Here is a 14,873-nt window from a genome sequence, read left to right as displayed (position 1 = left end):
AGAACTGTCTGGGGTTCTTATCTCCGTCTATAGAACTGTCTGGGGTTCTTATCTCCGTCTATAGAACTGTCTGGGGGTCTTATCTCCGTCTATAGAACTGTCTGGGGTTCTTATCTCAGTCTATAGAACTGTCTTGGGGTCTTATCTCCGTCTATAGAACTGTCTGGGGTTCTTATCTCCGTCTATTGAACTGTCTGGGGGTCTTATCTCCGTCTATAGAACTGTCTGGGGTCTTATCTCAGTCTGTAGAACTGTCTGGGGTTCTTATCTCCATCTATAGAACTGTCTGGGGTTCTTATCTCAGTCTATAGAACTGTCTGGGGTTCTTATCTCCGTCTATTGAACTGTCTGGGGGTCTTATCTCAGTCTATAGAACTGTCTGGGGGTCTTATCTCAGTCTATAGAACTGTCTTGGGGTCTTATCTCAGTCTGTAGAACTGTCTGGGGGTTCTTATCTCCGTCTATAGAACTGTCTTGGGGTCTTATCTCAGTCTGTAGAACTGTCTGGGGTTCTTATCTCCGTCTATAGAACTGTCTGGGGTTCTTATCTCCGTCTATAGAACTGTCTGGGGTTCTTATCTCCGTCTATAGAACTGTCTGGGGTTCTTATCTCCGTCTATAGAACTGTCTGGGGTTCTTATCTCCGTCTATAGAACTATCTGGGGTTCTTATCTCCGTCTATAGAACTGTCTGGGGTTCTTATCTCAGTCTATAGAACTGTCTGGGGTTCTTATCTCCGTCTATAGAACTGTCTGGGGGTCTTATCTCCGTCTATAGAACTGTCTGGGGGTCTTATCTCCGTCTATAGAACTGTCTGGGGGTCTTATCTCAGTCTATAGAACTGTCTGGGGTTCTTATCTCCGTCTATTGAACTGTCTTGGGGTCTTATCTCCGTCTATAGAACTGTCTGGGGGTCTTATCTCCGTCTATAGAACTGTCTGGGGGTCTTATCTCCGTCTATAGAACTGTCTGGGGGTCTTATCTCCGTCTATAGAACTGTCTGGGGGTCTTATCTCAGTCTATTGAACTGTCTGGGGTTCTTATCTCCGTCTATAGAACTGTCTTGGGGTCTTATCTCCGTCTATTGAACTGTCTTGGGGTCTTATCTCCGTCTATAGAACTGTCTGGGGTTCTTATCTCAGTCTATAGAACTGTCTGGGGGTCTTATCTCCGTCTATAGAACTGTCTGGGGGTCTTATCTCAGTCTATAGAACTGTCTGGGGTTCTTATCTCCGTCTATAGAACTGTCTGGGGTTCTTATCTCCGTCTATAGAACTGTCTGGGGTTCTTATCTCCGTCTATAGAACTGTCTGGGGGTCTTATCTCAGTCTATAGAACTGTCTGGGGGTCTTATCTCCGTCTATAGAACTGTCTGGGGTTCTTATCTCCGTCTATAGAACTGTCTGGGGGTCTTATCTCCGTCTATAGAACTGTCTGGGGTTCTTATCTCCGTCTATAGAACTGTCTGGGGTTCTTATCTCAGTCTATAGAACTGTCTGGGGGTCTTATCTCAGTCTATAGAACTGTCTGGGGGTTCTTATCTCAGTCTATAGAACTGTCTGGGGTTCTTATCTCCGTCTATAGAACTGTCTGGGGTTCTTATCTCAGTCTATAGAACTGTCTGGGGTTCTTATCTCCGTCTATAGAACTGTCTGGGGTTCTTATCTCCGTCTATAGAACTGTCTGGGGTTCTTATCTCCGTCTATAGAACTGTCTGGGGTTCTTATCTCCGTCTATAGAACTGTCTGGGGTTCTTATCTCCGTCTATAGAACTGTCTGGGGTTCTTATCTCCGTCTATAGAACTGTCTGGGGGTCTTATCTCAGTCTATAGAACTGTCTGGGGTTCTTATCTCCGTCTATAGAACTGTCTGGGGTTCTTATCTCCGTCTATAGAACTGTCTGGGGTTCTTATCTCCGTCTATAGAACTGTCTGGGGTTCTTATCTCAGTCTATAGAACTGTCTGGGGTTCTTATCTCCGTCTATAGAACTGTCTGGGGTTCTTATCTCAGTCTATAGAACTGTCTGGGGGTCTTATCTCAGTCTATAGAACTGTCTGGGGTTCTTATCTCCGTCTATAGAACTGTCTGGGGTTCTTATCTCCGTCTGTAGAACTGTCTTGGGTTCTTATCTCCATCTATAGAACTGTCTGGGGTTCTTATCTCAGTCTATAGAACTGTCTGGGGTTCTTATCTCCGTCTATAGAATTGTCTTGGGGTCTTATCTCAGTCTGTAGAACTGTCTGGGGTTCTTATCTCCGTCTATAGAACTGTCTTGGGGTCTTATCTCCGTCTATAGAACTGTCTGGGGTTCTTATCTCCGTCTATTGAACTGTCTGGGGGTCTTATCTCCGTCTATAGAACTGTCTGGGGTTCTTATCTCCGTCTATAGAACTGTCTTGGGGTCTTATCTCAGTCTGTAGAACTGTCTGGGGTTCTTATCTCAGTCTATAGAACTGTCTGGGGTTCTTATCTCCGTCTATAGAACTGTCTTGGGGTCTTATCTCCGTCTATAGAACTGTCTGGGGTTCTTATCTCCGTCTATTGAACTGTCTGGGGGTCTTATCTCTGTCTATAGAACTGTCTGGGGTTCTTATCTCAGTCTATAGAACTGTCTGGGGTTCTTATCTCCGTCTATAGAACTGTCTGGGGGTCTTATCTCAGTCTATAGAACTGTCTGGGGTTCTTATCTCCGTCTATAGAACTGTCTGGGGTTCTTATCTCCGTCTATAGAACTGTCTGGGGTTCTTATCTCCGTCTATAGAACTGTCTGGGGTTCTTATCTCCGTCTATTGAACTGTCTGGGGTTCTTATCTCAGTCTATAGAACTGTCTGGGGTTCTTATCTCCGTCTATAGAATTGTCTTGGGGTCTTATCTCAGTCTGTAGAACTGTCTGGGGTTCTTATCTCCGTCTATAGAACTGTCTTGGGGTCTTATCTCCGTCTATAGAACTGTCTGGGGTTCTTATCTCCGTCTATTGAACTGTCTGGGGGTCTTATCTCCGTCTATAGAACTGTCTGGGGTTCTTATCTCCGTCTATAGAACTGTCTTGGGGTCTTATCTCAGTCTGTAGAACTGTCTGGGGTTCTTATCTCCGTCTATAGAACTGTCTGGGGTTCTTATCTCAGTCTATAGAACTGTCTGGGGGTCTTATCTCAGTCTATAGAACTGTCTGGGGTTCTTATCTCCGTCTATAGAACTGTCTGGGGTTCTTATCTCCGTCTGTAGAACTGTCTTGGGTTCTTATCTCCATCTATAGAACTGTCTGGGGTTCTTATCTCAGTCTATAGAACTGTCTGGGGTTCTTATCTCCGTCTATAGAATTGTCTTGGGGTCTTATCTCAGTCTGTAGAACTGTCTGGGGTTCTTATCTCCGTCTATAGAACTGTCTTGGGGTCTTATCTCCGTCTATAGAACTGTCTGGGGTTCTTATCTCCGTCTATTGAACTGTCTGGGGGTCTTATCTCCGTCTATAGAACTGTCTGGGGTTCTTATCTCCGTCTATAGAACTGTCTTGGGGTCTTATCTCAGTCTGTAGAACTGTCTGGGGTTCTTATCTCAGTCTATAGAACTGTCTGGGGTTCTTATCTCCGTCTATAGAACTGTCTGGGGTTCTTATCTCCGTCTATAGAATTGTCTTGGGGTCTTATCTCAGTCTGTAGAACTGTCTGGGGTTCTTATCTCCGTCTATAGAACTGTCTTGGGGTCTTATCTCCGTCTATAGAACTGTCTGGGGTTCTTATCTCAGTCTATAGAACTGTCTGGGGGTCTTATCTCAGTCTATAGAACTGTCTGGGGTTCTTATCTCAGTCTATAGAACTGTCTGGGGTTCTTATCTCCGTCTATAGAACTGTCTGGGGTTCTTATCTCAGTCTATAGAACTGTCTGGGGTTCTTATCTCCGTCTATAGAACTGTCTGGGGTTCTTATCTCCGTCTATAGAACTGTCTGGGGTTCTTATCTCCGTCTATAGAACTGTCTGGGGTTCTTATCTCCGTCTATAGAACTGTCTGGGGTTCTTATCTCCGTCTATAGAACTGTCTGGGGTTCTTATCTCCGTCTATAGAACTGTCTGGGGGTCTTATCTCAGTCTATAGAACTGTCTGGGGTTCTTATCTCCGTCTATAGAACTGTCTGGGGTTCTTATCTCCGTCTATAGAACTGTCTGGGGTTCTTATCTCCGTCTATAGAACTGTCTGGGGTTCTTATCTCAGTCTATAGAACTGTCTGGGGTTCTTATCTCCGTCTATAGAACTGTCTGGGGTTCTTATCTCAGTCTATAGAACTGTCTGGGGGTCTTATCTCCGTCTATAGAACTGTCTGGGGGTTCTTATCTCCGTCTATAGAACTGTCTGGGGTTCTTATCTCCGTCTGTAGAACTGTCTTGGGTTCTTATCTCCATCTATAGAACTGTCTGGGGTTCTTATCTCAGTCTATAGAACTGTCTGGGGTTCTTATCTCCGTCTATAGAATTGTCTTGGGGTCTTATCTCAGTCTGTAGAACTGTCTGGGGTTCTTATCTCCGTCTATAGAACTGTCTTGGGGTCTTATCTCCGTCTATAGAACTGTCTGGGGTTCTTATCTCCGTCTATTGAACTGTCTGGGGGTCTTATCTCCGTCTATAGAACTGTCTGGGGTTCTTATCTCCGTCTATAGAACTGTCTTGGGGTCTTATCTCAGTCTGTAGAACTGTCTGGGGTTCTTATCTCAGTCTATAGAACTGTCTGGGGTTCTTATCTCCGTCTATAGAACTGTCTTGGGGTCTTATCTCCGTCTATAGAACTGTCTGGGGTTCTTATCTCCGTCTATTGAACTGTCTGGGGGTCTTATCTCCGTCTATAGAACTGTCTGGGGTTCTTATCTCAGTCTATAGAACTGTCTGGGGTTCTTATCTCCGTCTATAGAACTGTCTGGGGGTCTTATCTCAGTCTATAGAACTGTCTGGGGTTCTTATCTCCGTCTATAGAACTGTCTGGGGTTCTTATCTCCGTCTATAGAACTGTCTGGGGTTCTTATCTCCGTCTATAGAACTGTCTGGGGTTCTTATCTCCATCTATTGAACTGTCTGGGGTTCTTATCTCAGTCTATAGAACTGTCTGGGGTTCTTATCTCCGTCTATAGAATTGTCTTGGGGTCTTATCTCCGTCTATAGAACTGTCTGGGGTTCTTATCTCCGTCTATTGAACTGTCTGGGGGTCTTATCTCCGTCTATAGAACTGTCTGGGGTTCTTATCTCCGTCTATAGAACTGTCTTGGGGTCTTATCTCAGTCTGTAGAACTGTCTGGGGTTCTTATCTCCGTCTATAGAACTGTCTGGGGTTCTTATCTCAGTCTATAGAACTGTCTGGGGGTCTTATCTCAGTCTATAGAACTGTCTGGGGTTCTTATCTCCGTCTATAGAACTGTCTGGGGTTCTTATCTCCGTCTGTAGAACTGTCTTGGGTTCTTATCTCCATCTATAGAACTGTCTGGGGTTCTTATCTCAGTCTATAGAACTGTCTGGGGTTCTTATCTCCGTCTATAGAATTGTCTTGGGGTCTTATCTCAGTCTGTAGAACTGTCTGGGGTTCTTATCTCCGTCTATAGAACTGTCTTGGGGTCTTATCTCCGTCTATAGAACTGTCTGGGGTTCTTATCTCCGTCTATTGAACTGTCTGGGGGTCTTATCTCCGTCTATAGAACTGTCTGGGGTTCTTATCTCCGTCTATAGAACTGTCTTGGGGTCTTATCTCAGTCTGTAGAACTGTCTGGGGTTCTTATCTCAGTCTATAGAACTGTCTGGGGTTCTTATCTCCGTCTATAGAACTGTCTTGGGGTCTTATCTCCGTCTATAGAACTGTCTGGGGTTCTTATCTCCGTCTATTGAACTGTCTGGGGGTCTTATCTCCGTCTATAGAACTGTCTGGGGTTCTTATCTCAGTCTATAGAACTGTCTGGGGTTCTTATCTCCGTCTATAGAACTGTCTGGGGGTCTTATCTCAGTCTATAGAACTGTCTGGGGTTCTTATCTCCGTCTATAGAACTGTCTGGGGTTCTTATCTCCGTCTATAGAACTGTCTGGGGTTCTTATCTCCGTCTATAGAACTGTCTGGGGTTCTTATCTCCGTCTATAGAACTGTCTGGGGTTCTTATCTCCGTCTATTGAACTGTCTGGGGTTCTTATCTCAGTCTATAGAACTGTCTGGGGTTCTTATCTCCGTCTATAGAACTGTCTGGGGTTCTTATCTCCGTCTATAGAACTGTCTGGGGTTCTTATCTCCATCTATAGAACTGTCTGGGGTTCTTATCTCCGTCTATAGAACTGTCTGGGGTTCTTATCTCCGTCTATAGAACTGTCTGGGGGTCTTATCTCAGTCTATAGAACTGTCTTGGGGTCTTATCTCCGTCTATAGAACTGTTTGGGGTTCTTATCTCCGTCTATAGAACTGTCTGGGGGTCTTATCTCAGTCTGTAGAACTGTCTGGGGTTCTTATCTCCATCTATAGAACTGTCTGGGGTTCTTATCTCCGTCTATAGAACTGTCTGGGGTTCTTATCTCCGTCTATAGAACTGTCTGGGGGTCTTATCTCCGTCTATAGAACTGTCTGGGGTTCTTATCTCAGTCTATAGAACTGTCTTGGGGTCTTATCTCCGTCTATAGAACTGTCTGGGGTTCTTATCTCCGTCTATTGAACTGTCTGGGGGTCTTATCTCCGTCTATAGAACTGTCTGGGGGTCTTATCTCAGTCTTTAGAACTGTCTGGGGTTCTTATCTCCATCTATAGAACTGTCTGGGGTTCTTATCTCAGTCTATAGAACTGTCTGGGGTTCTTATCTCCGTCTATTGAACTGTCTGGGGGTCTTATCTCAGTCTATAGAACTGTCTGGGGGTCTTATCTCAGTCTATAGAACTGTCTTGGGGTCTTATCTCAGTCTGTAGAACTGTCTGGGGTTCTTATCTCCGTCTATAGAACTGTCTTGGGGTCTTATCTCAGTCTGTAGAACTGTCTGGGGTTCTTATCTCCGTCTATAGAACTGTCTGGGGTTCTTATCTCCGTCTATAGAACTGTCTGGGGTTCTTATCTCCGTCTATAGAACTGTCTGGGGTTCTTATCTCAGTCTATAGAACTGTCTGGGGTTCTTATCTCCGTCTATAGAACTGTCTTGGGGTCTTATCTCCGTCTATAGAACTGTCTGGGGTTCTTATCTCCGTCTATTGAACTGTCTGGGGGTCTTATCTCCGTCTATAGAACTGTCTGGGGTTCTTATCTCCGTCTATAGAACTGTCTGGGGGTCTTATCTCAGTCTGTAGAACTGTCTGGGGTTCTTATCTCCATCTATAGAACTGTCTGGGGTTCTTATCTCCGTCTATAGAACTGTCTGGGGTTCTTATCTCCGTCTATAGAACTGTCTGGGGTCTTATCTCCGTCTATAGAACTGTCTGGGGTTCTTATCTCAGTCTATAGAACTGTCTTGGGGTCTTATCTCCGTCTATAGAACTGTCTGGGGTTCTTATCTCCGTCTATTGAACTGTCTGGGGGTCTTATCTCCGTCTATAGAACTGTCTGGGGGTCTTATCTCAGTCTGTAGAACTGTCTGGGGTTCTTATCTCCATCTATAGAACTGTCTGGGGTTCTTATCTCAGTCTATAGAACTGTCTGGGGTTCTTATCTCCGTCTATTGAACTGTCTGGGGGTCTTATCTCAGTCTATAGAACTGTCTGGGGGTCTTATCTCAGTCTATAGAACTGTCTGGGGTTCTTATCTCCGTCTATAGAACTGTCTGGGGTTCTTATCTCCGTCTATAGAACTGTCTGGGGTTCTTATCTCCGTCTATAGAACTGTCTGGGGTCTTATCTCCATCTGTAGAACTGTCTGGGGTTCTTATCTCCGTCTATAGAACTGTCTGGGGTTCTTATCTCAGTCTATAGAACTGTCTGGGGTTCTTATCTCCATCTATTGAACTGTCTGGGGGTTATTATCTCCATCTGTAGAACTGTCTGGGTTTCTTATCTCCGTCTATAGAACTGTCTGGGGTTCTTATCTCAGTCTATAGAACTGTCTGGGGTTCTTATCTCCATCTATTGAACTGTCTGGGGGTTATTATCTCCATCTGTAGAACTGTCTTGGGGTCTTATCTCCGTCTATAGAACTGTCTGGGGTTCTTATCTCAGTCTATAGAACTGTCTGGAGTTCTTATCTCCATCTATTGAACTGTCTGGGGGTTATTATCTCCATCTGTAGAACTGTCTGGGGGTCTTATCTCAGTCTGTAGAACTGTCTGGGGTTCTTATCTCAGTCTGTAGAACTGTCTGGGGTTCTTATCTCAGTCTGTAGAACTGTCTGGGATTCTTATCTCAGTCTGTAGAACTGTCTGGGGTTCTTATCTCAGTCTGTAGAACTGTCTGGGATTCTTATCTCAGTCTGTAGAACTGTCTGGGGTTCTTATCTCAGTCAGTAGAACTGTCTGGGGTTCTTATCTCCGTCTATAGAACTGTCTGGGGTTCTTATCTCCGTCTATAGAACTGTCTGGGGTTCTTATCTCAGTCTATAGAACTGTCTGGGGGTCTTATCTCAGTCTATAGAACTGTCTGGGGGTCTTATCTCAGTCTATAGAACTGTCTGGGGTTCTTATCTCCGTCTGTAGAACTGTCTGGGGTTCTTATCTCAGTCTGTAGAACTGTCTGGGGTTCTTATCTCCGTCTATAGAACTGTCTGGGGGTCTTATCTCAGTCTGTAGAACTGTCTGGGGTTCTTATCCCAGTCAGTAGAACTGTCTGGGGTTCTTATCTCAGTCTGTAGAACTGTCTGGGGGTCTTATCTCCGTCTATAGAACTGTCTGGGGGTCTTATCTCAGTCTGTAGAACTGTCTGGGGTTCTTATCTCAGTCTATAGAACTGTCTGGGGTTCTTATCTCCGTCTATTGAACTGTCTGGGGTTCTTATCTCCGTCTATAGAACTGTCTGGGGTTCTTATCTCCGTCTATAGAACTGTCTGGGGTTCTTATCTCCGTCTATAGAACTGTCTGGGGTTCTTATCTCAGTCTATAGAACTGTCTGGGGTTCTTATCTCCGTCTATAGAACTGTCTGGGGTTCTTATCTCCGTCTATAGAACTGTCTGGGGGTCTTATCTCAGTCTATAGAACTGTCTGGGGTTCTTATCTCCGTCTATAGAACTGTCTGGGGTTCTTATCTCCGTCTATAGAACTGTCTGGGGTTCTTATCTCCGTCTATAGAACTGTCTGGGGTTCTTATCTCCGTCTATAGAACTGTCTGGGGGTCTTATCTCAGTCTGTAGAACTGTCTGGGGTTCTTATCTCAGTCTATAGAACTGTCTGGGGTTCTTATCTCCGTCTATTGAACTGTCTGGGGGTCTTATCTCAGTCTGTAGAACTGTCTGGGGTTCTTATCTCAGTCTATAGAACTGTCTGGGGTTCTTATCTCCGTCTATTGAACTGTCTGGGGGTCTTATCTCCGTCTATAGAACTGTCTGGGGTTCTTATCTCAGTCTATAGAACTGTCTGGGGGTCTTATCTCCGTCTATTGAACTGTCTGGGGATCTTATCTCCGTCTATAGAATTGTCTGGGGGTCTTATCTCAGTCTGTAGAACTGTCTGGGGGTCTTATCTCAGTCTATAGAACTGTCTGGGGTTCTTATCTCCGTCTATTGAACTGTCTGGGGGTCTTATCTCCGTCTATAGAACTGTCTGGGGGTCTTATCTCAGTCTATAGAACTGTCTGGGGTTCTTATCTCCGTCTATAGAACTGTCTGGGGTTCTTATCTCCGTCTATAGAACTGTCTGGGGTTCTTATCTCCGTCTATAGACCTGTCTGGGGTTCTTATCTCAGTCTATAGAACTGTCTGGGGTTCTTATCTCCGTCTATAGAACTGTCTGGGGTTCTTATCTCCGTCTATAGAACTGTCTGGGGGTCTTATCTCAGTCTATAGAACTGTCTGGGGTTCTTATCTCCGTCTATAGAACTGTCTGGGGTTCTTATCTCCGTCTATAGAACTGTCTGGGGTTCTTATCTCAGTCTATAGAACTGTCTGGGGTTCTTATCTCAGTCTATAGAACTGTCTGGGGTTCTTATCTCAGTCTATAGAACTGTCTGGGGGTCTTATCTCAGTCTATAGAACTGTCTGGGGGTCTTATCTCAGTCTATAGAACTGTCTGGGGTTCTTATCTCCGTCTATAGAACTGTCTGGGGTTCTTATCTCCGTCTATAGAACTGTCTGGGGTTCTTATCTCCGTCTATAGAACTGTCTGGGGTTCTTATCTCAGTCTATAGAACTGTCTGGGGTTCTTATCTCCGTCTATAGAACTGTCTGGGGTTCTTATCTCCGTCTATAGAACTGTCTGGGGGTCTTATCTCAGTCTATAGAACTGTCTGGGGTTCTTATCTCCGTCTATAGAACTGTCTGGGGTTCTTATCTCCGTCTATAGAACTGTCTGGGGTTCTTATCTCAGTCTATAGAACTGTCTGGGGTTCTTATCTCAGTCTATAGAACTGTCTGGGGTTCTTATCTCAGTCTATAGAACTGTCTGGGGGTCTTATCTCAGTCTATAGAACTGTCTGGGGGTCTTATCTCAGTCTATAGAACTGTCTGGGGTTCTTATCTCCGTCTATAGAACTGTCTGGGGTTCTTATCTCCGTCTATAGAACTGTCTTGGGGTCTTATCTCCGTCTATAGAACTGTCTGGGGTTCTTATCTCCGTCTATAGAACTGTCTGGGGTTCTTATCTCCGTCTATAGAACTGTCTGGGGTTCTTATCTCCGTCTATAGAACTGTCTGGGGGTCTTATCTCCGTCTATAGAACTGTCTGGGGGTCTTATCTCCGTCTATAGAACTGTCTGGGGGTCTTATCTCAGTCTGTAGAACTGTCTGGGGTTCTTATCCCAGTCAGTAGAACTGTCTGGGGTTCTTATCTCAGTCTGTAGAACTGTCTGGGGGTCTTATCTCCGTCTATAGAACTGTCTGGGGGTCTTATCTCAGTCTGTAGAACTGTCTGGGGGTCTTATCTCAGTCTATAGAACTGTCTGGGGTTCTTATCTCAGTCTATAGAACTGTCTGGGGTTCTTATCTCCGTCTATTGAACTGTCTGGGGGTCTTATCTCCGTCTATAGAACTGTCTGGGGTTCTTATCTCAGTCTATAGAACTGTCTGGGGTTCTTATCTCCGTCTATAGAACTGTCTGGGGGTCTTATCTCAGTCTATAGAACTGTCTGGGGTTCTTATCTCCGTCTATAGAACTGTCTGGGGTTCTTATCTCCGTCTATAGAACTGTCTGGGGTTCTTATCTCCGTCTATAGAACTGTCTGGGGTTCTTATCTCAGTCTATAGAACTGTCTGGGGGTCTTATCTCAGTCTATAGAACTGTCTGGGGTTCTTATCTCCGTCTATAGAACTGTCTGGGGTTCTTATCTCAGTCTATAGAACTGTCTTGGGGTCTTATCTCCGTCTATAGAACTGTCTGGGGTTCTTATCTCAGTCTATAGAACTGTCTGGGGGTCTTATCTCCGTCTATTGAACTGTCTGGGGATCTTATCTCCGTCTATAGAATTGTCTGGGGGTCTTATCTCAGTCTGTAGAACTGTCTGGGGGTCTTATTTATTAGAAGCTGATACACTGGGCTTAATGGGAAGGGGAGTCATGTGCTGGTCCCAAGGCTAAGGCACGTTGTCTGACCACCAACATGGAGGGAGGGGTGGAGCCACACTAGCCCCCAGTCAGACCACTGCAGCCCCACGGGAACAGAACAGATAGACTTAATACAGGGATGCAAACTGTTGAGGAGACAAAAGGGTGAGAAAAATATCCACATGGAAACAAAAAATAAATAAATTATACAATCGGTGTGAAGCGCAATAACAAATATTTTCAGAGAACAACAAGTACATTATACACATTTGCTTAATCTCAATACTCCTAACTCTCCAAAACATATTTACATCATTTAGCAGACGCTCTTATCCAGAGCGACTTACAAATTGGTGCATTCAACTTATGATAGCCAGTGGGACAACCAACTTTTTTTTTTTTTTTTATAAATGGGGGGTGGGGAAAGAAGGATTACTATTCCAGGTATTCCTTAAAGAGGTGGGGTTTCAAGTGTCTCCGGAAGGTGGTGAGTGACTCCGCTGTCCTGGCGTCGTGGGGGAGCTTGTTCCACCATTGGGGTGCCGGAGCAGCGAATAGCTTTGATTGGGCTGAGCGGGAACTGTACTTCCGTAGAGGTAGGGGACTAGCAGGCCAGAGGTGGATGAACGTAGTGCCCTCGTTTGGGTGTAGGATCTGATCAGAGCCTGAAGGTAAGGAGGTGCCGTTCCCCTCACAGCTCCGTAGGCAAGCACCATGGTCTTGTAGTAGATGCAAGCCTCAACTGGAAGCCAGTGGAGTGTGCGGAGGAGCGGGGTGACATGAGAGAACTTGGGAAGGTTGAACACCAGACGGGCTGCAGCATTCTGGATAAGTTGTAGGGGTTTATTTAAACACAATAGACAATAAATAGTGTCCACGGGTATGGGGAGTTGGGCTTGTTGGTCTGCGTACAAGGTTTATCATGTAATGATCATCTCAGTCTTTCCTATCATGTAATGATCATAATCATCCACATGATCATCATTCCCAGACAGGATCACAGAGCACTCAATCTGTTTGTTTGCCTAATTCAGTTCTCAGTTTGGTTTTTCCAGGTTTTGGATTTCCCCCTGTTTTTTTTCAGGTTTTCACTCTCAAAATCTCACTTGTCTTTATAAAAAAAAAAAACTGATGGCTGTCTGTCCAGTAACACTAGCCCAGCTCCAGCCCATACAGGATGGCTGTCTGTCCAGTAACACTAGGCCAGCTCCAGCCCATACAGGATGGCTGTCTGTCCAGTAACACTAGCCCAGCTCCAGCCCATACAGGATGGCTGTCTGTCCAGTAACACTAGCCCAGCTCCAGCCCATACAGGATGGCTGTCTGTCCAGTAACACTAGCCCAGCTCCAGCCCATACAGGATGGCTGTCTGTCCAGTAACACTAGCCCAGCTCCAGCCCATACAGGATGGCTGTCTGTCCAGTAACACTAGCCCAGCTCCAGCCCATACAGGATGTCTGTCTGTCCAGTAACACTAGCCCAGCTCCAGCCCATACAGGATGGCTGTCTGTCCAGTAACACTAGGCCAGCTCCAGCCCATACAGGATGGCTGTCTGTCCAGAAACACTAGGCCAGCTCCAGCCCATACAGGATGGCTGTCTGTCCAGAAACACTAGGCCAGCTCCAGCCCATACAGGATGGCTGTCTGTCCAGTAACACTAGGCCAGCTCCAGCCCATACAGGATGGCTGTCTGTCCAGTAACACTAGCCCAGCTCCAGCCTCCAGCCCATACAGGATGGCTGTCTGTCCAGTAACACTAGCCCAGCTCCAGCCTCCAGCCCATACAGGATGGCTGTCTGTCCAGTAACACTAGGCCAGCTCCAGCCCATACAGGATGGCTGTCTGTCCAGTAACACTAGCCCAGCTCCAGCCTCCAGCCCATACAGGATGGCTGTCTGTCCAGTAACACTAGCCCAGCTCTAGCCCATACAGGATGGCTGTCTGTCCAGTAACACTAGGCCAGCTCCAGCCCATACAGGATGGCTGTCTGTCCAGTAACACTAGCCCAGCTCCAGCCCATACAGGATGGCTGTCTGTCCAGTAACACTAGGCCAGCTCCAGCCCATACAGGATGGCTGTCTGTCCAGTAACACTAGGCCAGCTCCAGCCCATACAGGATGGCTGTCTGTCCAGTAACACTAGCCCAGCTCCAGCCCATACAGGATGGCTGTCTGTCCAGGAACACTAGCCCAGCTCCAGCCCATACAGGATGGCTGTCTGTCCAGTAACACTAGCCCAGCTCCAGCCTCCAGCCCATACAGGATGGCTGTCTGTCCAGTAACACTAGCCCAGCTCCAGCCCATACAGGATGGCTGTCTGTCCAGTAACACTAGGCCAGCTCCAGCCCATACAGGATGGCTGTCTGTCCAGTAACACTAGGCCAGCTCCAGCCCATACAGGATGGCTGTCTGTCCAGTAACACTAGGCCAGCTCCAGCCCATACAGGATGGCTGTCTGTCCAGTAACACTAGGCCAGCTCCAGCCCATACAGGATGGCTGTCTGTCCAGTAACACTAGGCCAGCTCCAGCCCATACAGGATGGCTGTCTGTCCAGTAACACTAGCCCAGCTCCAGCCTCCAGCCCATACAGGATGGCTGTCTGTCCAGTAACACTAGCCCAGCTCCAGCCTCCAGCCCATACAGGATGGCTGTCTGTCCAGTAACACTAGGCCAGCTCCAGCCCATACAGGATGGCTGTCTGTCCAGTAACACTAGGCCAGCTCCAGCCCATACAGGATGGCTGTCTGTCCAGTAACACTAGCCCAGCTCCAGCCCATACAGGATGGCTGTCTGTCCAGTAACACTAGCCCAGCTCCAGCCCATACAGGATGGCTGTCTGTCCAGTAACACTAGGCCAGCTCCAGCCCATACAGGATGGCTGTCTGTCCAGTAACACTAGGCCAGCTCCAGCCCATACAGGATGGCTGTCTGTCCAGTAACACTAGCCCAGCTCCAGCCCATACAGGATGGCTGTCTGTCCAGTAACACTAGGCCAGCTCCAGCCCATACAGGATGGCTGTCTGTCCTAGTAACACTAGGCCAGCTCCAGCCCATACAGGATAGCTGTCTGTCCAGTAACACTAGGCCAGCTCCAGCCTCCAGCCCATACAGGATGGCTGTCTGTCCAGTAACACTAGCCCAGCTCTAGCCCATACAGGATGGCTGTCTGTCCAGTAACACTAGCCCAGCTCCAGCCCATACAGGATCGCTGTCTGTCCAGTAACACTAGCCCAGCTCCAGCCCATACAGGATGGC

The sequence above is a fragment of the Coregonus clupeaformis genome, unplaced genomic scaffold, assembly GCF_020615455.1.
Source record: "Coregonus clupeaformis isolate EN_2021a unplaced genomic scaffold, ASM2061545v1 scaf0483, whole genome shotgun sequence".
NCBI lineage: Eukaryota > Metazoa > Chordata > Actinopteri > Salmoniformes > Salmonidae > Coregonus > Coregonus clupeaformis.
This window is presented reverse-complemented; position numbering follows the sequence as displayed.